This window comes from Calonectris borealis, chromosome 4, assembly GCF_964195595.1.
Source record: "Calonectris borealis chromosome 4, bCalBor7.hap1.2, whole genome shotgun sequence".
Lineage (NCBI taxonomy): Eukaryota > Metazoa > Chordata > Aves > Procellariiformes > Procellariidae > Calonectris > Calonectris borealis.
In genome coordinates this window covers 79362185-79389956 of record NC_134315.1, presented here as the reverse complement: position 1 = coordinate 79389956, position 27772 = coordinate 79362185, and the positions used below count along the sequence as shown (strand labels likewise).

Sequence of the window (27772 nt, the reverse complement as noted above, 5' to 3'; positions counted from 1 at the left end):
CACATCATAATAAAGTTATAGATGAAGCATCTTCATTTGTTATTATCCATGGTGAAAATGAAAACAAATATTTAAGGGATATATATCTCCTTATATAAGATTTGGTTTTTTAAATGGTTGTTTTCCTGTTTTCCATTTGATTCAGGCTTTCTTCTCCTTAAGTATACGTATGGACATGGTCAAACTTATTCTGACTAACTTTGAACCTATTTGAATATTACAAGTGCGAAATTGTGACCACACGTGTTATATTAACACTTTGCATAGGAGACTTGTGTGTATGTGAGAGAAAAATCAGATGCATATATGAGGTGAAAATGGAAACAGTTGAAAAAGATTGTAAAGAAATGAGGGAGACAAAATGACAAAATAATATTGTGTGTGTATGTAGTGAAATACATAATATAAATTTAGTTATCTAGACCATCATCTTCTAGTCCAGCATTTGTCAATACATCACAAAATAGCTCAAAAAATCTATTTAAAAAATAACTGAATTGCTCTTTTCGTAGAAATACTGCAGTGAAGGCTTTTAATATAGAGGCAGCAAAATGATGGTGAACTTGAGATAGACTGAGCAACATACAAATCAGACCTTAACACTATCAAAACTGTGCAAAGGTCACAAGATTTTTTCATTTTTGTTGCAAGAGAAATGAAAACTTTCTATGTAAACCAAGAAAAAGTTAACTGTATTTCACTAAATTTTGAAGAATAGATTCTATCTCTCTACCTCCTTTTGTCCATCTATTTAAACATACATGCACTTCATGCAGAAGTGATATATGTAGGAAGAAATATTCCAAATATCACATGACTACTTCTTTAGGTTGTGGGATACTTTCATACTTTTTAATTTTGAAGGTCATGTCTATCTGATGTTTTTTTACAATTATTAAACTCAATGCCTCTGAGAAATGCTCCTACGTACTCTTACAAACCCACATTCCGCACGATTTTTGCGACTCGGCTTTTGAGTGGATTTTGCTGTTTCTGCTACTATACGCATTTTGAAATGCATATAGTATCCAGAAAGCTACTGAAGTCAATTGTTCTTTCCTTTCTGCTCCTAAAAAGTTTTTTGAAGATTAGCCTTGAGCATGGCTTAAGCTACATTTTCATCACAGCATTGTTGAGTACATGCTTTGAGTGTTCCCCCACAACATAGTTGCACTCATGTTTTGCAAGCTGCCATGGAGCAAGGCTTTCGGAAGCCCTCAAAACCACCATTGCTTCATAAGACATCAGATGTTCTGTAAAACTACTGAGAAAGGAAAAAAGAGAAAATCAATTAATGTCTACAGATCAGAAAAAATAAGACTACAAAAATCAATACTTTGAGTCTAATATTTTCCTGCGCATAAACAAAAATGATTGGAAAACATGCAAACAAATGGCTTATTTATTTATTTTTTGATTTCTGAAGGGGAGGTGATATCATGGTTTTCTTTTTTCCCAAGGCTGTCAACTGGCTATCTGATTAATGATAAGCTGATCAATACTGCTCACAGGGAATGCGAACACCTTGAAAATCAGTCCTGAAATTTGCTTCAAATCGAGCAAATTGAAATGAAGACTCATTTTGAAAAATCGTTGTTATTTTAGGCTGTCTTGTGAAGATTAAAGCCTCTACAGCACTGAAAACCATGAAGATATCCACACTTGCCAAAAACATTTCAGTAGTGAGGCAGACGTAGCTGTGCCCCTAGCAGAGAGATGGACATTCCTAACAAGCACGCACTGCCCCTTTACGTGTATTTATTGAGAGGGAAATATCGAGCAGCTATCAGGCATAGACAAGGATGGCCCTTGGTCCTCTCACTTGCTTAGAGTATGGTTCTAAGCCTTAGACAAGTCGGAGGTAGCCTTCTGCAGACCCACATTTTGCTGAAAAGTCCTGGCATTTTTAAGCTTTCCAGATAAGGAATTTTAAGGAAAAGGGAGGACATGCAGAGCAAGGGCTTCCAGGCAGAAGACAGGGATAGGGATATGAATAAAAATGTCTTTCATTTTTTCCTTCTCCCTGAAATCTAGCATGAAGTGAGGGCAGTGATTGTGATAATAAAGGCAAATGATAAATGAAAGAAGGGGCACTTCAACATAATCTAGATAACAGGAAAATTTTAAATGGACAATTTAACATGAGGGTCTGCATGGAATTATTTTTCATTAAACAATCAAAGCTTGTGATAATGCAAATGAAATCCATTTTTAGCTGCAGGAAATTTTGAGAATTTCAGAGGAATAAAAAATATGAGAATAATAATATCATGATGGTAATTCACAGTAATTATAGAAAAGCATAATTGCACAACACAAGCACTAATCAAAGCTCAGAAGAGTACTTCGGCAATCATTAGGATTTCAGAGCTATTAGCATTTACCTTTGTCATCGGGCACCACACAACAAGCGTTATTAATTTCATGTCAATCTAGAGCATAATTTCCCTGATCAAATATCAGTTTATAATAACTAACCACAAAGGTTAGCTTATCTGACATTGATTTTTGTGAAGCATTTTAGAAAGAAAGCTTTACTGGTGATTGCTTTGGAAGTAGCAATATTGTCCTTGAACTTAGGTTATTTCTCAAGGTTTGTGGGCTATCCTGTATGTGTACAAATTCCATCAATTTACTTGCATCTGCTGGCCTAAAAAGGCTTCAGAGCATTATCCATGCTTTCCCTCTTGATATCTTACAGGTGTGATTTTCTGAGCTTCATACATCTGTGAGTGTGTTAATAATCAAAGTATTATTGAACTATGCACATATTTTGTGCTGCTGGGGTGCATATGTAACTCATCACTTGTGCTCACTCTAACTTCTAATCTGACGTACAGTTAGTCCTAAATTATTCTATGTATAAAATCTGTGTCATTTGTTCTTTTTCTTTTTTTTTTTTCCCCTCGCTGACCAGCTATGCTTTTGCTCAAACCTGCGCTGACTGCCTAGCATGAGGAAAAGAACTTTTTACGGTTCATACCATTCAGGGATGGAGGTGAAGATATCCAGACTTGAGTGAATCAAAGTTGAATTTAAGAAAGAAGAATATGGAGCTGGAAAACTCACAATACGCTCATGGAGAAGGTATGATCAATCATTAGGAGAAGAGCTGGTTTTCAAGAAAACTTAAGAGATAAATAAAAGCACAAGTAAACAGTTGAAACCAAGAACAAGTAGTTTGAAACTGTGGTTTGGAGAAAGGATATCCTGTAGTGAATAAAATCATGAACAACATGTTTTTTTCCTAGGTGTAGAATTGAAATTGTGAAATTAACTAAAGCACAAACAACTAAAGCATAGTTATTTATGCGAGTATTATATATAAGTATTTGGAATATGCATAACGTTCTCTTATGTTCAGTAGAAGAAAAGCTGTATTTTGTGTAATAAAAGAAACAAACAAAATCAGGTCCCTAAACATGAAATGTGACTCTCTGGGCTTTCTTGGTTCTTTTTGTAACCCTCTTTATGCATTAATTTTTTAAAAAATTAAATCTGTTGTCTAATTGACATTTACAGACTTTAAAAAATTCTATACCATATGTATAGTTTTTAAAAGGAAGGGTTGTCTATAGGAGAAGACATTCGCTGGTAAGTAAAAATATATTTCAATTTGTGGTTCGATAAAGCAAGAGACAACTTATCAACACGCAGGTGGGGTCATTTCCCAGTGTCAGTAAGTATTGAATATCTTTTCCTTTTCTCAACTGACTCACTGTCACCGTGCTTTTCTCTGGCTTGTGGCAGGATTGTTTTTCTGTTAGCAACTTATTTTTTAACACACCATTCTGACACCTTGACAGTTCATGTGCTAAATCAAACTTTACAATTACTGGCAGGCAGTTATTAGATGTATTGCACTTAATTAACTTTGCACCTAATTACAAGCAGTGCTGGCCGATTACAAAGGGCATAAATATATTAGTGCCTAGCTGTCACATCATGAAAATGGCTGTTTGAACAAGTCAAGCAAAAGCAATTACCACAGTGTGTGCATGATGAAGTGTAGCAGCGTGCAGAAAGAGGAATGAACTGTTTTACTGTTTCTAGGAATTTAATTTTGCACTTTGCATTTCAGGTGACCCAGATGAGCAAAGAGTATGATAAAAGATTTCCTTTGATTTGTATAAACACTTCAGGAGTGTTTCATGTGTGTGAAGGGAAAACAAAAGTTGCATGGTAAGAGCTGACTTGTTAGATACCCACCCTGTATATCTGTAGATGATAAAGTATGAGGATTCCAGCATTAAGGAAGAAAAGTGGTCTAACATGAGTTATATTCTACAGATCGTAAGCAAAACTTGTGATTCAGAATGACACTGTGCAACTGTTACTTATACAGTAGTTGCCAAAATGAGAAGGAAAGCAGAATTTGGTCTCATCTGTAGAGGGATAAGTTGTAAAGAACAAATGTTAGCACTCAGCTGGCATTCTGTGGAAATCTGTCTTGCGTTAGCACAGGAAGAAAACACCTCTGCTGGAAAAGTAAGCAAGATGTTCAGAGGAATTTTTAAAATTTCGTAAGTGGCTTTGTTAACAGAGTCTATATGAGAGAGATGTTTCCTTCTGTATCAAGTATCTCTTTTAACCACCACATGCTCTCTTTTGCATAGGAAAATATAGCATGTTACAGGTGGCTTAACTAACTGTTGTTGCACATATAGCTATAGAGGGATGTTGTCTTCATTTTACAAGAATCCTGGCTGAGGAGAAAAACTGAGAATTATTAAATATCATAATTGTTTTCATTGCTTAAAGATTTCCTTTTTCTGCTTAGCAGCAGAATAGCTCCTGAATTAGCAATGCTTTGCAACAAAACTAAACAAAATGTTTGTTTTCCTTTTCAACAAAACTTAGTCCCACACTTAATTAATTATTCAGCGATGCATAGACAAACCAACTTAAGCCCAGGCATAGGAATTTCATGGTCAATAGACTGTACCATTTGCTTTGTAAAAGATTATTTAATGCCTTGTACAAAACAGTACTGAGGTCACATGAACCAGTTTCATATATATTGGCCAAAAAAGGTCACTAGAACTTGACTTCGCTTGAGGCAAAAGGAAAGAAACAGAGGGAGTCACAATGTGGTGCTAAATTAGTGGCTGTAGGGCTTGTATGCTGTTGTTATTTACAAGCTCTGAATAGAGAGAACTGTGAGGATGTATGTAAACCTTTCCCAGCCCAGAACAGCCATTCATTGTTACTCACTTCTAAATAGGCTGCCTGTGTTGTTTCTGATAACTCATGGAAAAAGTAGGTGGCCTTTAACAAAAGTTTTGGATGCCTTTGCAATTGTGCTTGCATGAAAAAGTCAGTTGACTCCTTTGTGTGCAACAACATAAAGTAGAAAGTGGGGAGAGAATGTGTTTTCTAATACAACATTACATCACTGCTGAAAATATTGCTCAATGTATTAGGACCTTGGGTGGCCAGCAATTTTTACCCTGTATAAAATTAGAGACATTGCTGTAGAAAAATAAATCTGTGCAGGAAAGTGTCCTGATGGAATGATCTGGGGGAAACAAGCACTGTCATTCAAGTAGCTTGTGCAAGAGATTTTGGCTCTTTAGCCACTCCTTATTAGAAGAACCAGGAGCTCAGCCCAAGAGAGATGTTAAATCAGTCAAGGGTTCATGTAAAGCTCTATGATTCCAGTTTTCCAGGGCAAAATATATGCTACTAAGCTTTTCACTGATGAGGAACTGCAGGGTGCAAGGACTTAATGTCAAATAATTTAGACTGGACTCTTGCAACACACAAAGTGAGTTATGTTCAACACAAAGTGTGTTAAAATGTTACTTACTTAATTGAGTGCACTGGAACCAACAAATAATCTATGAATAATGTTTAAAAGATAAAAGTAAATCTAAAACTCCATACATTTGAGGAAAATCAAATAAAACAGCAATGAGAAGTTATTCTAGCAGAATATGTCTGTATCTTATGTGCTTGAATTTTTTTCTGATATAAATGGTCATAGAATCATAGAATCATTTAGGTTGGAAAAGACCCTTAAGATCATGGAGTCCATCCGTAAACCTAACACTGCCAAGTCCACCACTAAACCATGTCCCTAAGCGCCATGTCTACGTGTCTTTTAAATACCTCCAGGGAAGGTGACTTGTCCTTGCTACATGGTTGCTGCTTTGATCCAATTGCTAGTAGTTAAAATACTCAATCTGAATAGTCAGTTTTTATAGATAGATATATACACACACACACACACACACACACACACACACAGAGATACATGCTTTCTGTTGTATCATAAACCTGTGGTGAGGGGAATGAGGGTATATGCAAAAATACACATCACCATTTCTCAATTTTGAAATAGGATATCACAAGGTTTTTGTGCAGCAGCCTTGTCCGGAGCAGGACGGCAGGGATTTCTGTGCATACAGGGCCAAGAGACTGCTAGCTGGCTAGTGTGCAAGTGAGTCGGGTCCACTGCCTCTCGGCTGCTTCCTGCTGGACGGGCTGTGGGCTTTGGTGAGAGGCACTGCTCGGTAGGGCCAGGAGCCATGGCCCTGCAGGGCACAAGAATCTGACTTCTCCTCAGGACTTTCAGGGACTCAGCAAGAGCTTGAAGTCCTGCCTCTGAGAGGACGGACGCTCCAGTCATTCAGCACACTGCTGGTATCTAGTGCCAGGGGCTCCCATTCTCCTCACTTGAAGCATGGCCATTGTATTAAGCACGTGGCAACAACAGTTGCCCTATTTTATTCCTTGCCCCCTTGAGAATACTGGAGAAAAGGCTGGGAAGTTGACTATGGCAGCTATTTTGCCCACTTGCATAATATTTCACTAGCCACTGTGGAGTCCTCAGCTCTTCCATATTTGTCATATTTGTACTAATGGAACATTGACAGAAGACTGAGCTGGTTATTTGTTCTTTTTGTTCTGTAGATGAGACATTTCTCAGCCCTGACTTCTGAAGACTTAAAGCCTTAGTGTGCTCCTAAGACACAGAGCTTTCTAAGATCCAAGGATGTCATCTTACCTGTCATCTTTTACCCTATTTTGGAAGCATCTAAAGAAAAACTGGAAACTACAGTGATATATGAAGAATTGACAGGTATGTAAAAGCCCTCTGTTAGATTTTCCATCCAACTCTGCTTTGTTCATGGAACTGCCGACTTTATCGTTTGACTTTTACACTCTGTTGTAATGACTCTTTCCATCTGAGTGCATCGTACTATAGGAAGCTAATTGACTTTGACTTCTCTGCTTCTGTTCCCAGTGGGATAATGCCAGTTGTAATTCTTTTATTGATTGTTTAGAGCAATTAGCGGAAAACAAATTTCTCCAAAGAACAGATAATTTGGTTTTGTTGCTCTCTACCATTAAAGCTAAACAATTTGTTATCTGAAAAAAAATTAATAGGAAACACATGCCATCTGTTTATTAGCTGAAGAGAGACAGGTTACCTCATCATTAATGTCATCGGTAATTAGCGCTCTTGTGCTGCCACCATCTGCACCAGTGCCTGGCAATCTGTCAGCAGCTTCAAATGCCAGGACTGATTGTGTTTATCTGTGCCAAACAATGGGCAGACCGTATGTGATCCTGAAATTTGTAAACAGTAGTTGGCTAATGTAATTTAACTAGGCAGTTTTGTTATATGTGTGACTGCTACCCTGGGAAGGACATGAGACTTGAAACCTCTGGGGCAACTCCCAGTCATTGGGTCACCAGCACCAGGCTCAGAATGCCACTCTCAATTAATCAGGTTTCTGATGGTCACAACTGGTTTTTGTTTCCATTCGGGACGAGGTCTGGAAAGGTGCTGCGATCAGAGTAATAGGACCTGTGCTCACATTCCATCAGCATCACTGCCCTTACACGATAACCGGCAGATAAACCCTGACATGTCTCACAGAGGCCTTGTTAATTGGATAGGCTTCTTAGTTGCTATATAGTAGGTAACTTCTTGTTCTACTCCAGATTGAAAAGAATGGATTTTATTTTACACGGGGTAAAGTTTCTTCAAATTAAAAATAAGCCAGGGAAAAAGGAAGTAGTTCTGTAATATATAGGCACTAATCTTAGTGTTTTACTAACTTTTTGTTCTGTTGATCTAAAAAATACACCAGATTTGAGCTTGATTTTGTTGTTTTATTTTGAGAAGAAAAAGATCTGAAAATTCTGACTGCCTAATAAAATAGCTTCCAAGGGTCGGAGACTCTTGAGATCCTACACGCAGGGATTTGAAGGCTTACGTAAGAATACATTTGTAGTGGTGGAGAGCTGTCTGCTATGCTTAAATTTGCGTCATAGTTACTATAAAGTAAATGATTATACATGTAAGTGGTTAGTGAGTTACTTGTTTGGTAATTTTTCATTGGTACTCTCCTGGTCTATGCATTCAGTCATGTGAATAATATATACAAGTACAAGTGGAAGTTAAATGCTTTCTTTGGCACACGGTTTTGAAGCCTACATAAAGATGTATTACTTCAGGTATCCTATCATGGTATATTACGATTAGTGAATATCTATTTATAGTGCTATTGCTAATACCTGGACATTTTCCTCTCCGGGGCTACTGGAGCAGAAAGCTATTAAAAATGCGAGGTCCCACTGGCATTGTAGAAAAATCCATTTCATAGTTGTACGGTAGCATACAGTTTCCAAGGGACTGCTAGATGTTAGTGTTTGATGCATGAAGCCTAAGTACGTTCAGGGAGTAACCTCTTTTTCTGATGTGAGAACATGGAGTTGCCATTGAAAACTCTGAATCTCAGTCAAAGGTGAGAGGAATCATGAATTTCAGAGAGTCCATTATAATGCATTTCTAAAGATCTGGTGTTAGCAAGAGGTGCAGTTGGATTAGTTGGTCTCTTAAAACTGGATTAGGAATAGATCATTAGAGGCAATAGCAAAATCGGGAGGAGTATGAAGCGTACTAAGAAAGCTATAATGTCTCAATATATTAAGTCCCTCTTGTGGGAAAGGGTCTGCGTGTGTATATATATATGTATGTATGTATAGATATATAATTTGGAAGCTGAATAACGTAAGGAAGGCAATATTGTAATGAACAAGAAAGTAGGAGTATTTTATGGCTTAATATTGTAAAATGTTTATTTACAAAAGGTAGTTTGCACTTGCGGACTGATCCAAAGCAACTTGAATTGAAATACTCATTTGGGTTTCAATAGGTTTTAGGCCCAGCCCATCTTTTCCAATGTTTATTGGGTAAATTTACTGCATGCAAATTTCCATAGAATTTGCTGCCTTCAGATACCATAAGAAATAGTCTGTCCTAAGGAGTGTACACTAAAGACAGAATAAATATGGCATGAAAAAATTGAGTATTTAATATCCAATAGGAATAGCAATATGGTTTATAAGAATCTTTTGTTCTTCCATTTACTTTTGTGTCATTTCAGTAATTTTTTTATGTGGTGTGCCAATTTGCATATTACAGAATATAATTTTACAGATACATATCTGTTTATCCTGAGGTAACAGCGGATTGATACAGAAAACAAAGTCATTTTAGCTTTGGGATTAGAGAAGGAAAAAGAAGTTTTAATAGCAGTGTAGGGATGTTCTAGAATTTAATTGTAACCCCTCCGCCACTTTTCTACATGTAAAGTGGAAAAACATTACAGATACTGAAATTAAACATGATGCCAACACTGTAAATCCAGTGTAAGGGTTTATTGTATCACTGAGCTCTTTAAAAAGTTAACATTCCTTGGCTTCGTTTAGAAGCATTAACTAATTCCAGGTGAGTCACCTCAGACAACAAAGCCCACTGTTGGTAGACATCCATCACACAGAGCATGAGGTAACAATTCTCCAGGGGCATTTGTAGATTTAAGAATATTTTGTTATGGTGTGGTGACTAACATTCCTTTCTTTCTCATTAGTTTATACTGTAGTCTATTATATAAGAATTAATTTCTGTTAACTTCTACATTCAGTTAATGTACACACATCATTTAATGAACATAATATACCTTAAAATCTTAAATTATAGCCTTTCTGCCCCCCAGGTAGACTGTCAGACATGGTGGTATAAATTAACATGTAATGCTGCAAAGCTAACAAATTCCATTTAGCCAAGAGGACTGAAAGCAGCTCCCAGAGGCAGGGCTGGACCACTGAAATCAATGGAAAGACTTACACTGACTTCATTAATTGCTAAAATAAGGGTGGATGTGGAAGACAAAGATCTATGGAGAAGAAATTAAGGAGGCAGGTTATATTTCTCCATTAGCAGTGGAAGTTCTTCTTGGAGATAAGTAAGTGTTCAGTCGCAGGTTGCCTAAATAACTATTCTAAGGTATTTCTAAGTGGCTCTTCGCATTATCAGTATGATTTAGCTGTTTTCAGGTATAAGATTCATCCATTGTTTTTACTTGAGCTAAAGAGGAAAGCTTAGTGTTGTCATTATCATCACAAGCGATGGGAGTCATGATCGGAAATGCAGGTGGCTAAAGTCGTCTCAGATGCTCACAAGTATCCTGCCTGGCCTACGAGGGCCATGTCAGAATTGTGCTACCTGGCAGAAGTGATGATGACGGGAAATGAGCAGTCCCTTTAGACCTTACTCTCTGCTGTCCTTTTTATGTTACTTGCACTATAATGCCGCTGTTACGGAAAGATCAGGAAGAAAGGGAATTTAAATTAAAGAAGCAACATTTAAAAAAACCCCAAACAAACAGAAGGAATCAAGACTGAAAATGGGGAATATAGAACTCAGCTCTAATCCCAGAAATTAAGTGATTTCTGTTTGCAGACTAGCATTCATTATGCTGAAGTCAACTACTTCTGTTGCTTAGGTCTTTTATTAATTGGTCACATGGCAGCTGTGAAAAGGCCAACGTTTTGTTTTAGCCAAAATGCATTCACAAGATAAAACTGAGTTCACTTTTTTTTAAATTCTTGTAAAGCAGAATATTATGCCTCTGATATTGAATCTTTTCCTTTTCACTCAGGCTGAATTTTTGTATATTATTTTTCAAAACACTTACTGACTTGGGATAGAAGAAACTAAGCAACCCATGATATAATTTTTCATTTAGAAAAATATGATGTAATCGTATAAGATGATTATAAATGGTTTCTTGATTGTAAATAATATACATACAGACAATGGATAATTAATTGCAGGCAAAGATCAATTAAGAAAGGTCATCTTAAATGTGTCTTATTTTATTGCCTCTATGATTATCACTGGTCAAATGTAATTACATGCTTGTCAAATTGCAGCTCTGGAAAGATGGGTTAAATGTCACTGTAAATTGCAGGTTTTAAAAAAAGTAATTAATATATATTTCTTGACTATTTGTAGGGGTTTTTGTTTTTGTCTGATGATACAACCAAAGTTTAAAGCGATCAGAGCTGACTCAAAACACACTCAAAATACCCATTTAATTTTAATAAGACCTGGACCTAACTGTAGGAGCGTAAATTTCTTAGCCCAGTATATGAAAGCTGGCAGCTGGCAGAGTCTTAAGTAGATGCCATGGCAAAGTAAAATTTAATAACAAAAGTACTACTGCTTCTGACAAATGAGCAAACTTCACTGTGTGCTCCTAGTAACTATGAGAGCTTCATTATAGGCAGAAAAATCTGGGATCTAACTGTTAATATCTATATTAATGGCTTCTTGCATGAGCAAAATAGGAATTTGGGCCTTTTTTAAATTATCTCTCTTTGTGATAATCTAGTTAGGTTGTTGCAAGAAGGATATTTTACTAGCTGCGCTTAATTTCTGATTATGCACTAATATTCGGCCTCAATGTAATGATCTGCTACTGAATTTCACTTCCAAAGTACAGCAGGTATGTGTATATATGTGGTTGTGTACTAATAATTTTCCTGATTATCAGTCAGAATTTGCCAATGATGGAAGAAAATTTTCAGACCTTTCTCATTCTCTTTATGGTGGGACAACTTCATGCAGGTTTTGGCATGCTTCACTGCTCTAAGAACATAGCACTTCTGAATTTTCAGGTGATTTATTTTGAATTTCAACCCCCTCCTCCTTTGCTCTATGGATGTTGTGCAGTACAGCCAGAGCCAAGAGGAATGTAAAGCTGTAATTTTGTTGAAGTATTGCAGTGACGTGAACACACTCCTCAAGAGTCCCATCCTTGGTAACATATTATTTGAATTTTGCTTTAGAGAATGTAGCAGGATGGGCAATATCCTGTCTTTGTGAGTGTGAATGCACAAGCACATGATCAGAATCATCACACCACCAGATGTTAAGAGGAATATCTGTAGGCAGCAGGTTTACTTGCCAGGTTTCAAGGTATCAGAGCATTTGGGAATCATTTTAGTTGACAGACTCTCTCTGACTAATTCTGGATGTGTTCCCTCACCATTATAGATATGAGATCAAGCATCCTGCATGATCTATGAGTGGAGAGCTCTTGACAAAAAAATTAGGCAATATTCATAATAGTGAACACCAACTCCAAACTTTTTAGCCTCTTTATTTTTCTCCCACCTTCCCCTCTGCCCTTCACAGCTTTTCTTCATTCTGTGCTCTTGTTGGATACATCTTCTTCAGATTTATTGTATCAGCAGTCAAGTTTTGAGATTCTTTTGAGACATGCTGGCACTGGCATTTTCAATCTGTAAAGCTGTCCAGAACACTTCAACATAACCTTCTTCTGGCAGTGCTGTGAGCAGTGCATCAGTGGTGGGTATCAGATCTGAGCTAATGCAGGTCAGATTTCATGGTGCCTGCTGATATTTATGGGGATGGAAAAAATAAAACAGATTTGCCTAGAATGTTGTAGCCTATTTCAAATGCAAGTAAAGGGGTCATGAATCTGAATCCCTCATCTATCATAACTGCCGGAGGTAGAGCGTAGCTGGGACAAAGCCAACCCCATGCATCATAGCTAAGCTGTGAGCTAAGGAAAAGAGGTTTAGTAAGAACGATCATTGATAGAAATCCACTGAAGTGAGTAGAGGTGTATTTGCCTACTGATGCAATCCTACTGCAAGCTTACTTTTCACCTCCTTTGACCACAGAGTGTGAAGCTTCACTCTCTTTCTCCCCTTCATATCACGAAGCATCTCATGTTGAAGAGGGAACACAAGTTACACCCCACACCAAAGAAGAAAACATCTAGAAAAAATGTACTACAACTTCTTTCAACCTCTTTTCAGCTGGGAAAGGTTGGCTGACAGGGATATTAGATGCATCCCATTGATTCTCTCACCACTGGTATTGACATGTGAGCTGAAAAAATTAGCAGGGGTTTTTTACTTTTTTTTAAATGTTTGGATCGTGACAAACAATTTGATTTTGGGTACAGATCACTCTTTAGTAAATGTAGCCACACCTAAAATACACTTCTTTGGTGTGAATCAGCGCTGTGTCCGGGAACCAGAATAAACTTGCCTCAGGTCCTGATGGACCTGAATTGACAACCATCAGGCACTCACTTTGTTGACATCTGTGGTAGGATAGAGAACTGCTTTTTATTTTTGCCAACTCTGTTACCTCAAATAATTAAAATTTAAAAACATCACAATCACTCCTCAGTGATAAAAGGCTTTATTTTGGCTCATATCCTTTGAGATGGAGTGAGTTTTGAACATAAACTTGTGGTGTATAGTTTTACAAGTGCAGGTCTTGGAAGATTTCACAAAATTCTTTGCACAAATATACATGCTTACTTTTGAATGTTAGACTTAAAACTCAATATGGATTATTTTCAGTTATGAATCTGAGCTTTGAGAATGCTTTTTTGGGGGGGTTAATCCGATATAGGAAAAGAGGATAACTTTTCCAATCTAGATGTATAGATTGCATATGCAAACAGGAACGGAAATTGCCTACAGAGCCTTCATGCTTCAAGTGCATTGTGTGATTATTTTTATATTCAGCCATGAACACATTCTGTGGTAATATTCCACTCCTTTAGTTTTACAGTATCAAATGAAGACTGAGACATTAAAAGCAGGGTGTAAGAGAAATGAAAAATGTCAGTAAAAGCAGCTGATGAAAACCTTATTAAAAAGCTATGCATGTCAGGCTGTGTTCCTTCTGTAATGTATATGTTTGTAATAACAGCTCTGAATTCTGCAGGGACCTATAAGTAATGAAGAAAATTGGTCAAGCAAAAAAAGAAGTTATTGGAAACTTGAGTGCTGTTGAGTTCCATAATATGCAAACTGTACATCTGCATAAAATAAACCTGTGCCCTGCTGATAGCTTTTATATTGTTCCCCTTGTATATATCAATTTGTTTGCTGGGTTGAGTTTACTCCAGTAAATGTTTTATGGTGAGAATTATGTTGCCAATTTCCATAAGTAGTCAACATTCATTGTCAATTTAATATCAATAACAAGGCAAAATGTAAAACTGGACAGGACAGACAGTGTCTCCAAGGAGAAAGTTGCCCTCTTACCTAGAATGGAAAGCTTCTGGTATTAATATATCTTTCCCAGTTGAGGAACAGAATAACGAGGGGAGAGAAAAGAATGATCAAAGCAAATATTCCGGGAAGGAAGCTACAGTATGTAATCAAGTCAAAGAACACCAATATGAAGACTCAGGCTGTACAAAAGACAAAAAGAAGGAAAACAAAAACAATGACAAACTGTAGTGAAGGGAAACTACTTCTTTGCCTAGAAAGACAGAAACTAAAGAGGCAGGAATAGAGTCTGAAATTGGAAAAGAAACAAAACCTATTGACTTGGAGCAAAAGTTGCACAAAAGGTGTAATGTACCAGAGTACCAAAAATTATGTTTGAAACTCTTAGAGGAATGTGAATGAATAGTAAAAGGAAAAACCTTGTGCTCAGCAAGGTTTTGAAATGGGACAACCGTGTCTTACCAGGAAAGCATTAGGCTCGCTCTTGGTTTCTTTCGTGGTTCTACTCTGTCAGAAAAAGGTTGTTGATCTGAGGGAGCTGCCTTGAGTAAACCTGATGATAGCAGGCTGGTGGAAATTATGAAGCTAGAGAAGTGAAAGGAAGCGAAAAGTTCAGTATTTCCTTGCTGATGGAATATGGAATAGTAAAAGGCAGGAGGGAAGGGTGATGTAGGAGAGTTAATAGATTACAAAGATGGTGGTCTATTGGAGGAAGTAGCGTTCATTCCTCTAGATGGGTTGCTTGGCAGGGTGAATGCAATGCCTGTCAGATGCCTGTAAATGTCGTCTTGAACTGCAGTCCTGGACTTCAGCCACGCACTTTTAGTAAATACTTTTTGAAAACATGGTGTTACAGGATCTGCCTCCACAGAACTCACTTTGCAATAAGTAGACTTTATAGGGCATACTCTGGGGGAAGAAGATGATTTATGTACTCAATAATCTTTCCTCTTCTGCCCTGTGGAGAAATCTTCAGACTGGCCAGCAGGCCCAGAATTAAGGAGGGTGCTAGGCTGCTGCTGGAGAGATGAATTTATACTTGAGTACTGGAATTTCTTTCCAGTCCTACCATCATCAATATCAGCTATTTGTTTGTTTCTTAACCCATGCAAGTACTTCTTTAATGTTAGAGTTGAGAATTAATACCTACATCCCTTTCGAAACATGAACAGGTTTTACAGAAAATGATACATTAGCAAATCAGAACGATTTTTAATTCAGTATTAACTATAAACTTGAAAACAGATGTAACTAAGGTCTTCCTGTGGTTACTGGAGATAGCCAGGACAGCTCCATTCCATTTATCTTATGGTGTCAAAATCCTCTTTGCGCCTTACAGTGTGAGTTGGAGCTCAAGTCTTTGTACAGGCTGAATGGTTTATGAAAGACAGGTTCACTGTGAATTCCCAGGAAAAAACAGAACTGCTTGTATGAGTGCTTTTCCTCAGGTTTGTTCAAGTATTAAGTCAAAAACTACAATCTGTTTGGCTTCAAGATGAGGAGAAGCAACATTTATACAACTATGCCCAAGTACATGACACAAAATGCAGGTATACTGTTTATTTTCTGGTCTCCATAAAGAAAAATATCAAATGAACAAGTCTATTCTTCAGTGTGACAGGAAATTCTCAGTGTAATTCCATTTAAAATTCAAGTGTCTTCTGTTCTTAAATATTAGTTTGACAGATAAGACAAATAAGAAATCTTAAAGTTGGTAAATACTAAACGGCGAAACGTGGCCATATCCCTGAAAACTTTGCAACTGACTTTCAGAGTACAGAGCTACTTATGTTACTGTGGATATTGCCAGCTGTATCTCCAAACTACTGAGCTGCTTTATTTTCAGATGTAGCTGTGTAAGTATAAACTTATTTCCACTGGATAAAGTCCTTGAAAGAAATCACCCAGAAAACACCAAAGACCATTGAAAAAAGAAACACTTTAAGTTGCTCCAACTGAAAGAATATTGGCTTAAATATGCTCTACGCAGGCACCATTATTTGAACACAGGTTTTATTGCACAATAGAGCTGATAGCAATGATACATCTTCCCGCTAAACTTGTCACTTCTCCAGATAGCAATACTTAAGTAGGCAAAGTATGTCACATTTTATGGCTAGGAGAATGCCCAGGACACTAAGTCAATCTCTTTCAATTTGGTGTCTCGCATCAGTGAACTAAATGCTGATTTAGCAGCTGCCACAAACTCCACTGCACATCATCTGAAGATACGATGTCCTAGAGATCATGCTAGGGTGGTACATCAAAATAATGGGAACTGGACACAGTAGGCAAGTAGAGTATGCTTCACACAATAGCATTAATTGATTTGTCCATAAAGGACAAGAATAAATAAAAGCCATTAAGTTGCATCTGTGCATGGTATCAGGGTACATGCCACAATTGTAAACTGTGAAAATTAAGTCTTTTTTTCCTTTATTTATTCTACTCGTCTCAGGGTTAATCAGCTGTAGCACCAAACTAACTCCTTTCGGTCTTGCACAAAAGCCTATAATATATCACAGAATTAGGATCACAGGTGGCTTGTTGTCAGTGAGGCAAGAAGTTCAGCTTAAGAAAGTATGACATAGAGGTTTATTTTGTATTCCCTTAACAACTGTATAGTATGCAGAAACATGCAAACGGTTGAGTTCAAATGGCTGTTAACATTCTTCTTCTTATTGAGTGCTGATATAATAAGGAAGTAATGCCATAAAAGTTCATAATAAAAAGGTACATTACATTCTCGTGATAGTAGAGTTTTAATCTGTTAGCCACAAAAGCATTGGGATGGGAGACTAGAGAACAGTTTAAATGGATAGTAGTCCAGGTACAGCCAGAGGAAAAGTACACTTTAAAATAGAGATTTTCAAATTTTTTTTTGAACAAACAGAGCGTGCTCAGCCTGAACCACATTCTTAAAACCCATGACACACAGTATGAGGTGAACATATAGCTTAATGTTTTTCAGCAGACCAGTTAAAGATGATTGACCAGGCTGAGACATAGGTCAGTTGTCCCTGAAACACAATTTGGGAATGAATACCTAAAAATACCTACTCTGCTATTAGTCTGTTTTTTTGTCTATAGCCCATGTCAAACTCCTCTCTTAAATTTGAGTTAATTTTTAATGAATTTTAATGCATTTTTTCCCTGTAAGCCATTTTAATCTATGTTTCCCTTCACCCAGGATGGGGAAAGGCACATTATCTGTACCAAGAAGAGAAGAAATGAAAAGAAACTGAGCGCCAAATTCAACTGAAATGTAAGCAGGTGCAATTTCACTGATGTTAAGAGTGAAACCTCCTTTCCCATTTATTTAGACAATACAGCTCCGTTAAAGATTAATGCAAGAACCTGCATAGCTAGATGATTGGGCAGAGTTACCCATCCATGGTATGTCGTCTCAGGCCTGAAGTCCCATGACAACCTGTGCCTACTCCACGACTATTTAATACTCCCGTCTACTAATAATATTTCCACATAGTATTGTTTTGTTCCCATCTCCAATCCCAAATTCCTGCCTCTTTTCTACTGTCCTGATGTTATAGTTCTTCTGTACCAGTTTATCCTATTTCTTTCTCTTCTGCTCTTACCCTCTACTCCACTTCCAGCAGACATTGCTGTGTTGAATATTGTTTGTTTGTCTAGGGGGCAGAGGATGAAGAGCCTTAATTCAGTGGTGTCATATCTGATGTCTGCCAAGGCCATCTGGGAAAATTAGTGATCTTAAGGTAAAATGTGTAGTGGCACAAATGCAAGAACTTTGATGCTCTCTGCACCATGTCTCTGTAATATCTATAGTGTGTGCTGCTTTGACTTAAAGTATTTTTGGAAGTTAAATCTTCAATTTTCAGTTCCAAAAATCATAACGACTGGCAACAGATATCCAAAAGTGGCCTCAAAAGAGTAAATGTGCTTTGACATATTTCTTTGTTCTTTTAAAGTAAATGAAACAATTAGTCCAAATGAAGCACTTCATCACTGAAACCCAGTGGAATTTCTTGGCTGCTGACAAATCATGAATAATAATAAAAGAAGAGAGTGCAGAAAAGAAGGAGGGGTCATGAGTGTAGATAATCTATGGGTGACGAACAAAAGCCAATTTCAAGGACTCTTGAGCTGGGTTAACTTCTGCTGAAATGTTCAGTTTCTGTTTCAAAGTGTTCGGTAAGCCAAAAGTGTTAGAGTGGATTGCATGAGCTTCTGCAAAGTGCTTCGAGCACTCATTTTATTTCTGATTATTCTCCAGTTTCATGTAAAGCACTGTCAGCGGAGATCTTTATTTCTATTAGTAGAAAGTGTGTTCACTTGCAAATGTAGCTTGAATCATATAAGGACAAGCTGAACTTTCTACTTTTCTGCTTTCTGTTAAACCCTATTTATTTTATTTCGCAATTGTCTTGCCCATCTCCACCACATTTTTCTGTTTGCTTATCTTTTTATCCTGTCTGACTGCAGTTGCTTAGGGCACAGGCTCTGTCACTGTTGCTGTAGGTCATGCTCACTTTATCTGCAGTCTTTCACTGAACAGGGCCTTCATTCCTGAGGGATGTGACAAGGCACTACAATAACATATGAACCATATATATGTGCGTGTATGTGTGTATTGATCAGTCAGGATTTATGTGTAATCTCAGTATTATCTGATGGCACTTACACTCTTCTCACCATGGAAGAAAAATGTCTGCCTTTAAAATCCTGGGATTTGTGGAGGTGTTGAGGTAGCTGTTCAGCCTCAGAAGCGAGCAATATTTTAAGAAAGTAAGATCGATATCTTGTAGAAGAAGATGCTGAAATACAATTAAGTGGCTTTGCATCCAGAACATTTAATGAAGTAAAGAATGAAACAGGAATACCTATGTGGTCCTTCAACTCTTTCTAATTCCTAATTTAAGAGTCTATACATTTTAGGAAAGATGTTAAATCAGGTATAGTTTGATGAGATGCAGTTATTACAGATGGATTAAAAATTTATCTGACTACAAAAGAGCAGATCTCCTATTTTGCTACCGTGCATCTCAAGTAAAGGACGCAAAACAGAATTCTTCGTTCTTTCTACACGCTCTAAAACTGTGTCCCTGATGCTTAAGACTTCAACAGGGGTGCACAAGAAAGCGCCATGATTTGAAATAGGAGAAAGGGGGAAAGAGAGTGTTCAGCTGTACTTTTGTCCGTCCTTATGAGCTGATTTTGGTTTGCACAGATCAGGAGTCGTCTCAGGACAGTGTCTGCACTTGTCACCAGTTTGTATTTTAGGGGATAGTTGTGTGGGAGGGTAGCACAATGCAGCGGTTTGTAGACTCAATTACTCTGCCACTGAGCGTGCCCAAATGGTTTCAAACTTACAGAAATAGGTCAGACTATGCCAGAAAGTCCCAATATTTCAAAGGTACAAGCGTGTCATTTTTCTGTAAAGCTTCCTAAAGCTGTTTTGTTACCTATTACAAAATTATATCCTACAGTAATGCTGCATGAAGTGTCCCTAAGATCTGCCACACCAGTCACCCATCAGGTGCTGCAGGCCAAAACCACTGCTTTTGTAACTCCATGGACGTCAGAGGTTGGCATGAGGAAAGAATTTGGTCCATTTTAGCTAACTATAATACAGTGTTCTTTGCAACTTCCCAGGTGTATAATTCTCATAGCCTTCTTTCATAGAGTAAAGGAGATTAATTTTAGAAACAGTAGATTTTACAGATCCCAGGACATTTGCCCTAACCATTATTTGGCTTTGAGTAAGTAGGCTCTCTGGCTAACTTTCACTTGTGGGGAATTATGTCACAGACATATTAACAGCTATACCCCAGTTAAAATGTGTACCGCTAGGGATTGTCTTCAAGCCCAATAAGCTTGCTATTATTTCCTATCTTAAAATCTGTGGTAAGTAATAAAAATTAAAAAAACACAGAAAGAAAAAAAAGGTTGAGGTCACACTGCAGCTGCATTCTTATTGAGAATTCAGATGGAAAACACAAGCTAATCTATACAAAAATAATACCTAAAAAAGACACCTGAATAATTTTGGACATGAAAGAAAATTTAAAAAGCTCCACAGTCTCATTGGCTTTAATAATATCTTACAGTTGTAATCACCTTTCCTGGTGATGGGCAGACAGAAGGATGTTTTGTTGGAACCTGGTCCTGTTTTGAGAATTCCATAAATCCATTTTTAGTTTTATGCATACGATTAAGTCCCTTTCCGGTCATGGCCACTTCAAGGTGTGCTGTTGCGTTATCTGCTTGAAGGGTGAATGAAGACCTTGTATCTTAATTCCTACAAGAGCCACGGGTGTAACGTATTCTCAGGGGCAGGAATAGACTGTTGATTCCTGCCTTGTGGCTTTTACTAGCCAGTTAATCCTAAGGAGGTGTGTGACTGGAAACTCGTTTCTGTTATGCTTCCCTGGATGTCCTCACCGGGTGGCCTACACAATTCTGTAAACGAAGTCGTTCTTGCTTTTAAGACGACTTAGCTCATGAGGACTGAGGAAATCCTTGATGTTGCAAGTAACCGGGTCGTCCCATAATTAATTATAATTGAGCTGATCAGTATTTTGGAGCAAAATTTTAATAATTGACAATAGACTTTCTTTTTAAAGTAGGATCCCCATCAATGAAATTGATTTTAAAATGTTGAGGATATTTCTGCAATTCTTAAAGTTAAAAAAATTATTTTTGCAATTATTATGTATATTTTTTCCTGTGTTCACATTTTTCTCCTCTATAGCCATCTAGCTAATTTTGAAAATTGATTTCCCTGAGCTAAAATGGGAAGGAAATGAAAAAAAAGGGGGAAAGAAATGGAAATCTGTAAATGAAAGATTTCTTTTGAAGTGCTGAAGCAAAAAGGTGAAAGACTTGGAAATGGGGAAAGAAAACTTGAAATAAAGTGAATCACAAGCAGGAGAAACAGTGTGGAAATTATTAATGAAGTTGCTTTCCAGCTTTTCTACCATTTTGTCTCAGCAAGCCAAAATACCAAATTGTCAGCATAGTTCTAAGATGGACATTTTAGTGTCTCTTTCATAATTTCATTTCAGGACTATGGAAGAGATATTCTAATTTGTATTTAATTCTTAGACTTACACATGTGCCTTTTCCTAATAAATAGAGAATCAACTATGCACTTTATTGTTTTTTCAGCTTTCTCAGCAGGGAAGATTGGCCTCTCTACATTGGAAGACCTCTGTCTGTGGTGTGTGCATTTCAGAGCCTTCCCACCTGCTTTAGACAAGCTTGGTGAAATATATCAGTAAGTAACATGATTTTTACATTAAAAAAAAATTGTATATAGTCAGGAATAATTGAATAAATGAATTCACAGTTTAATTTGAACAAACCTATGACTAATATTAATCCAGTATTAATAGATTATTAATTCAACATTTATTAATATTTATATGCTAACAGATGAAAATGTTTCACATATGAACTAGGTACTGTTCTGTTCATAATTAAATGTTTGCCTGGGTTATATTTTAGCAGTAGAATAAAGAGTAGCTTTATGTAGAGCCAGGCTACTGATTGGAAGAACTGTGCTGTGTTAAAACAGTCTTATTCAAATCTTCCAGCTCCCACTGTGGGAAAACATTATTGTGTGCAAGAGCCATCCTACTACGTTCTCAGTATCAGCAAAGATAATAAGGTCAAATTATTTCATACGCTGCAGAATACTTTCCATGGATGCTCTTGTAATACTAAAACTTAAAAGCCCCCTAGGCAAATACTAAAACACAGTTGTGTTGTCTAAATGACACCACTGATGCAGTAGGAAGGAGAGAACACAGGGCTATCCAAAACTGGTTACCGAGTGGCAGCTGTGGTCTGTGTAGCAATGGCAGTTAGACGGGATGTAAGGTAATGTAACTGTAAGTCAATCTGACAAAATTTCTGCTAACAACAGCCAAGTTCAGCCAGCTTTCCTCTAACACAGTAAAGACAGTGGAAGCCTCACAGAACATACCATGATCATGGAGTCTGTTCAAAATACTGTTCAGAGAGTATTTTGGTTCTGTTCCTACAGAGACTTAACAACTTGGTTAATTTTGACCATTGCACATGACCAGAGAAGTCAATTTTAAGCCTGCTTATTTGGCATGAAAGAAATACTTTAACAATATATGTAAATGTTTAATTTCTGTATGGTCTGACCCAATTAAGTCAAATTGGCATCTTTGCATTAATTAAAGAGAGGAGCCCAGCTCAGTTATTTAAGTATGGTGTATGATTGCACAGACCCTCACATATACATGCACAGAATCCTTTATTGTTCAATACTGGAGAAAATATCCTTTATCGTACACAGGGCAGTCCCACTGTCTCTCTCTCCTTTGCCTCTCTTCCTCATCACCCGATTCGTCTCCCTTATATACTGAGAAAAACAGTCTCTCTTCCTTCCGGCAACGATCACATGTCTGTTCACAATTCCCTTCACCTGTTCCAGCTCTTGAATCAGCTGGTGCTCATTAGGCCACCTCTTCTGCCTTATTCAATTCTTCTTTAGCTTCCACACCTGCCACCTCAGGGTGACTGCAAGCAGCATCCCTAGCCGAGAGCTTTTTCATTTTGATGTTTACAGTTTCCTTACAGAGGAGACAATGAAGCCAGGTGTTAAGGTCTTATCTCAGATGTATGTGCACGTCTGCTAGTTCTCAGCGCACAGACCGAAGTCCTATCTTATCTTGGCCGAAACTCCCGATTCCACAATTCTTCTCCACATTTAAGTGCTCAATCAGAATAATTGCCCTCAAATTAGGATCAGAGGCTTTTGTTTTTCATTACATCCTCTAAGTTATATACACCATATCAGGTGTAAAAGACTGTTTTTGAGTCTTACCATAATTTGGGATATTTTTTCTCCATCTCTGCTGTTCATGCAGCACTAAGTCCCCCGGGTAACATTCCTCACAAGAACAGAGGAAAAGGAACAGTGCATACCAAGAAGATAAAAAATTTTAATGCCCTGTACGGCATGATCTTCTTCTGTCTTTATTTACCTGGTTATAATAATGACAAAATTGTTGGGCTCTTCAGGTAATAATCTGTTTAAAGCTCTTGGAAAGTGCCTGTTTTTATCAGCGTTAATTGCTTCCAGTGGGACTAAGCATTAGTAAAGGTAAGTCACATCATCAGTGACTAATTAGAACAAATGCAAAGAAAAGAGAAGTAGAATGAAAATTGTTCTTATTATTCTTAATCTTGCTATTTATTGTGTTCTGAGCCTAACAATACACTTTCCTGTTTCTTGCTTGTAACGGTACCTATTAGTGTTATAAACATTGTCTAACTTGGAGGACTTTTTTTCCTTTATCCATTCTTATTTTTCATGTATTTACATAAATGCTATCAATTAATGTTTGGGTTTGATGCTTCTTTCAGTGGGAAGCCACAATTGTGAAGACCAAGTACGCAAACAGTTTAGTGTTCTATTAAAGGAATACAGCCACTGCCAAACAGCTTGAGGTTGATTTTCCCATAGTGACTTTACCTGGACATATATGGGAAAAGATAAAGTATGCAGTAGCTATGGAGAAAGTATATTATTTATTTCATTTTTCTGTTAGCTGTCATCATGTTTACAAATTTAGGTGAACTCTATTCCCTCACTATATGGCATTTTTGAAAGATCAGTGACGGAGAGATGAAAGAATAAGATAGTTTTAGTCTTGTAATAGGTTTATACTGTATATAGTATACTAGACATAGAGTATTAGGTATAGCTATAGGTGTTTTATATTTATATATATAACAACAGTGTATCTAAGATTAATAATATATTACCAATACTTACAAAGTTTGATTCTTGTGTTTACTCAGGGCCTTATCTGACAATTTTATAGTGATATCCCTGCTGGCTTGATGTAGTAATCTGTTATAATGTAACCAAAAGTGAAAGGAAATCAATGTAAATATAAAACAGAAAACCGTTTTTTTTCCCCAGCTGCTCACTATCACTTCTGATAACGAGCAGGCAAGTCAACATTTCCAAGGACACAGCAGCCCAGGCATGAAGTGAGTCCTTTACCCAGAGGTTCTGCAGCCACCGTAGTTCTTCAGGATAGCAGCGTGAGCTGGTCAGTTTATCTTCAGTGATATGACAAGGTGAGATTTTTTGTTGTTGTTTCTGGATATTAAAATTCTTAAAGGCTCATGAGGGCTAGGTTTAGTAGCCAACTTGTTTTCCTTTTGTGTAATATATAGCTTTGTAATATAAGCACAATTTAATCTCTAAACCAATGCATTTTTCAATGGTGTAAGAGTAGAGTACCTCACTGCAGTCACGCTCTAGGGCATTAGAGAATAATCTATATGTAAAAATCAGAATGTTGTGATCACTCCTCCTTATTGTGGTTCCTGATTACCTGACTTGCCCATCACGTATAGGATTTTCCTTAATGGAGGTAAATTTCACTGACCACAGGACCAGCTGACGTGGTAAACTGTAAAACTTGGAAGTTTAATTTATGCTTTTTCGAGTTTGTTCTAAGGAGAAACAATCTGATCAGAAAAAAAAGAAAGGCAATAAAGAATATATTTTAAATTCAAGAAAAGAATCCATTCCGTCACATTAAATGTTTCCAGAAAATGATGTGCTTTGGAAGGCATTTTTGTGACCTTGTTTATTAATGTTAATATTGTAATTACTGTTTGCTAGTATTGTAAAATATGATACTGTCATATGTACACCATGTACACAAGGTAGACTCTCCTGTTCAGTATCTCTTAGTATGCAAGTGAACTACTGATAACAAGTTTGTGAGTACTTTTTTTCCTCGAACAATTGTGCATCTGTTGTTTGATCTTGACCATCTCTCCCAATTTGCTTTTGGGACTTGTATGTTGGACTGTGTCAAAAACTTTGTTATGCCATGCAAATTTACATTGTAATCCTCCCACTCTTCACCAGGCCAGTTGTAAATGAAGTGAAGTAAGCTAGGTGGGCATTTGATTTTGATAAATCTTTGCTTTTCAGCTTACAGTACTGTAGGTGCCTGTAAATTGATTGTAATAATTTTTCCAGATGTTTTCCCAGGTAGTCAAATTAGGTTGTCTGTACTATAATTTCCTGCGATGCCTTTTTTTCCCGTTCTTTTTTAAAGTTAAGTAGGATGTTTGATCTGCTCCAGTTTTCTGGTTCTTCACTTAGCTCAGAGACATGGAAAAGAGTGAACTTACCCAGGTCACACTGTGTTCAGAGGCCAGACCAAGAATAATAGGACAGATAACAGATATCTCCTGATTCCATGTATATATCAGATAGATAACAGATACCATCTGATTCCAAATCCACATTATGCCACATTGGCCCTGAAATCTATTTGAACAGTACTAATCTCTTTACACTTCCATCCGTGTCATTACTGTAGCTGCATAACCAGAGATTCTGGAAGCAGGCTATAAACTTTGAAAAAGTCCACTAAAGTTTGAGTTAGCTCCTCAGCTGTTATCAGTGGCTTACTGGCATTGTCCGACATCATGAGTCACAAGCCTGAGGTTAGGCAAATATCGTGATCAATTCCCACATTTAAGAAAATGCCTTTCTGCCTCTGGTGTGCAGCTACTCTCTAACCAGTCAGCCCTGTCACCCTCTTCCCAGCTATTTCAGCTGAGAAGCAGAAAGCGGGCCCAATCGCAGGGAGTCGTGCTGGGGCACACAGTGAACATGGATCCCAGTAATGGCCAAAGTGGCAGAATTTGTGACCACATGAAGAAAGGACTCCAGACAGGAGGAATTAGGGAGGAGAAGTCCAAGCTCTGAGTAAGAATAAAGAAATAGGAAAGCACTGCTGTAAAGAACCAGAAAAATAGCATGGTTTTTGTGAGAGATCTCAGCAATTATTCTTTTACTGGAATCATTAAACCTTTCTGTAACTAAGTGAAAACCCTGTAATATTCACATACCCATCTCTCTAAGAATTCCTTGAATATTTTGTTTAGCGTGCAGAGGCATTAGCTTAAGTTGGCCAATGGTAAGAGACCATCTTTGGTTTATTTTTCACTGGGGACTTCTACACCACACAGGCTTTCTGTTTGACCTTTACATTTTCTTCAGAGGACAAGAGGTTGAAGTCTGCAGGATAACCAAATACCCAACATGGCACAGCTGCTCTGGAGAAAACCTAAACTGCTTTTGAGCCCAAGTAGTAGTAAACATCTGGGGATCATTTGAAACTGTAGCTGCTCACTCACTATGGAAGACATGAAAGAAGCAGTTAATGTTTCTTTTCTGGGTAGGGGATTGATCTTTATCACCACTTTCCCTAAACTGTATTAATAACAATCACCAGGGACAGGAGAAGTACGCGTATTTTAAAAGGCAGCAGTAGTTGCCCCAGGTCACAGAAGTAAAGGAGGAATCTGAATCTAAGTTTTACTTGTTTTCTATCCAGAAGCATGAACCTCTTTTGTTGGAAATAATTTCTGTGTGAAGTTTGATTGAGACTTCTAAGGATACATACAAATAAATCAAGTTAACAACAATAAGAAGAAAGGAAAAAATCCCTCCTGTAAGGCATCCAAAACAACTCTTTCTTTACTGTACCGAAAAGACCTGAAATATTTCTTTTTCTTCCTTGCATGAGAGCTTTTAATTTTTTATTTAAGATAAAAGTATGTGAGAAGGTAGTTCGTGCTTCCTAGAACATTTGGTCTAGTATTTTCTATACCAAGTCACTGAGGCCGCTTCCGTCTGTGGAGCCAATATAGAACCCAGATGACTGTCCTCCAGCCATCCAACACGCATGGCTTGCTTTGTGTGGAAACCAAGTAGAAGAGGGGAGGAGAAGGGATGGTCTTCTGCAAACATACCTGTTGAGGTCGCTTGAGACAGGTGATAGGAAATATGACTGTGGGAGTACTTCCTTGTATGCCCACAAGACCATGTAAAATGGGACTATGGAGTCGTCACTCATGTCTGTCCTGAGTGATTCTGAATCTTCCTATCTCAGTCCCCACTGACCAAAATAAGTGGAAAGGGATGGCATCCAATTCCCTCAGAGCTGTCTCCTTTGTTGAAATCCTGCCAGTACCATGGAGCAAGCTGGCTCAGGAGCTGGCCTATCTGCTGCTCAGCAGTATCTTCCTTCTGTAAGAGATAGTGTCTTCTAGATCATCTGTACCTCTCGGATGTTCATGATGAGGGTGGATCAGCACAGGAAGGGTCACCCAGAGGGCCCATGGAATTTCTGTCCATGGAGATCCTCAAAACTTGACAGGACAAGTCTCTGAACAACCTGATCTAACTTTGAAGTTGACCATGCTTTGTGCAAGGGTTTGAACTAGATGACATCCAGCGGTTCATTCCAACTTAAATTATTCTATGATTCTACTTTAAGTACCAGCAACTATATACCTCAGTAAGCAGATCTGAGGTCAGAAGTAATGAGGAATCCTGCTGGCTGCAGAA

General features: G+C 37.6%; 1 long non-coding RNA gene across 1 annotated transcript in view; it reads left to right on the top strand.

The window, feature by feature from the left end:
• The window catches only part of LOC142082256 (uncharacterized), a 109997-nt gene that overhangs the window by 46747 nt on the left and 35478 nt on the right, over positions 1-27772 (top strand). Inside the window, exons 5-11 of the long non-coding RNA XR_012673631.1 lie at positions 2918-3087; positions 4082-4182; positions 6916-7084; positions 17555-17629; positions 18016-18098; positions 21511-21619; positions 24308-24468. This is a non-coding gene — a long non-coding RNA (uncharacterized LOC142082256). The remainder of the gene's footprint in view (positions 1-2917; positions 3088-4081; positions 4183-6915; positions 7085-17554; positions 17630-18015; positions 18099-21510; positions 21620-24307; positions 24469-27772) is intronic.